Here is a 2,118-nt window from a genome sequence, read left to right as displayed (position 1 = left end):
GATGGTGGAGATCCCATCCTTGATGGGATTCCAGGATTGTCATCTCCTGAATTTGAACAACAAGACACGTGTCTGGGAGGGGGCTGGGGGTTCATTTGCCCCCAGTCACTGAAAGTATTTAGAAGAAACACCAGGTCCACCCAAAACCCAGCAAGGATTTAGGCCATGTGCATTGATACTGGGACAGCTTCCTTGGACATAGAGAAGAGACATCAGCTGCCCCCAATGGCTGCTAAGATCTTTGAGACCATTGGCAAACTTAGTTTGGGCTTAGCATTTGCTGGTGGAGTGGTCAAATCTATTCTTTATAATGTGGACGCAGGTCACCGGGCAGTCATCTTTGACCGATATCTGGGTGTTCAGGATAAGGTGGTAGGAGAAGGGACTCATTTTCTCATCCCCTGGCTTCAAAAGCCCATAATTTTCGACTGCCGTTCTCGCCCTCACAATGTCCCTGTATCCACGGGAAGCAAAGATCTCCAGAGCGTGAATATTACACTCCGGATCTTGTTCCGGCCAGTGATAATGCAGCTCCCTCAGATTTACATGACAATCGGTGAAGACTATGACGACCGAGTGCTACCTTCCATTACGACTGAGGTGCTCAAATCAGTGGTGGCTCGCTTTGATGCAGAGGAACTGATCACACAGAGAGAGTTGGTCTCCAGACAGGTGAATGAAGACCTGTCAGAACGGGCGGCTAGTTTTGGCATCATCCTGGATGATGTTTCCTTGACTCACCTGACGTTCAGCAAGGACTTCTTGGATGCCGTAGAAATGAAGCAAGTAGCACAGCAGGAAGCAGAAAAGGCGAGGTTCCTTGTGGAAAAGGCTGAGTACCAGAAGAAGGTCGCTATCATCATGGCCGAAGGAGACGCAAAAGCTGCAGAACTGATTGCCAACTCCCTGGCTTCTGCAGGGGAAGGTCTTGTGGAACTGCGCAAACTTGAAGCAGCTGAGGACATAGCAAAACAGCTGGCCCAGTCCAGCAATGTTACCTACGTACTGTCATCGCTCTTCCCACTACCTCGATGAGTCTGCCTTGGGCCTGTTCCTTTTCTTCTTCCTATTCCTTTGACGTTAGCCAAATCAGTCAAAACCTATTATGAATATCAACTGTAGAGTGTCAAGAGGATGGCCAAAATGTAATGTGGATTGGAAAATTCCTCATCTAATAAATTTCTCAATGTCCATAAATATTATTTTTACTGCATCAGGACTTGGAAGAAAAGTACAACTGGGGCGGGGGATGGAATCTCCAAAGCCAGTGCTTTCCCAACCTGGGTAAATTACAGGTAGTCCTTGACTTACAATCATACCTTTAGTGACCGTTCAAAGGGACTTATGACCATTTTTTCTTGTCAGAAGGTTGCAAAAGGTGATCACTTGACCCCGGGACATGCAATCATAAAAATGAGCCAGTTGCCAAGCATCTGAATTATGATCACATGATCATGGAGATGCTGCGACAGTCATAAGTGTGAAAAATGGTTATAAGTCACTTTTTTTAGTGCCATTGTAAATTTGAACAGTCATTAAAAAAACATGTTATAAGTCAAGGATTACCTATATTTCTCCCCCCCAAAACAATCACTGTCAAAATTCTGTGGCTCATAGCCAAATTTTGGATCACATACAACACACGCACACACACACACAGAGAAACCATCTCAACACCCAGGCGCCTTAGGAAATGCAGAATATTTTTCTCCTCTCTGTAACGATGCCAGCCTTTCTCAGTGTTTTCTCGCTGGCAGTGACTCCTTTCAAACGGAGTGGCCCTCTTTTCTTTTTTCTTGTTTTCTTGTTAGGCAAGTAGAATACATTGACTTTATCTCATGTCCTTCTGCTGTCCTGTTATGTTCCAGAGAGGGAGAGAGAAAGAGAGAGATGGTCAAGGATAATGACTATTTTTCCGTTTCATCTTGGCCACCTCCAAGCTTGCTGTTTTATCCACAAAAAAATAGATAAATATGTTTAAACAGAGGACACAGCTGGCTTGGTTTGCAAACAAGAAAGTGACTGTTTTTCTCCCCATTCTCCCTCCCTCCATCTTTCGCCTCGATTTCTCTTTCTACTAATTTTTTTCTCCTCTATTAGGAGCAAGCATTTTATAGA

General features: G+C 44.7%; 1 pseudogene; it reads left to right on the top strand.

Moving 5' to 3' along the window:
* The first annotated feature begins 225 nt into the window (after positions 1 to 225).
* LOC113423652 (prohibitin 1 pseudogene) lies at positions 226 to 1,035 on the top strand (annotated as a pseudogene).
* The last annotated feature ends 1,083 nt before the right edge of the window (positions 1,036 to 2,118 follow it).

Source organism: Notechis scutatus, chromosome 1 (assembly GCF_049901735.1).
Source record: "Notechis scutatus isolate UNSWTSFEM ecotype Mainland chromosome 1, rNotScu1.2, whole genome shotgun sequence".
Taxonomy (NCBI): domain Eukaryota; kingdom Metazoa; phylum Chordata; class Lepidosauria; order Squamata; family Elapidae; genus Notechis; species Notechis scutatus.
Note: the sequence above shows the minus strand (reverse complement) of the source record. Positions and strands in the feature narration are given on the sequence as shown.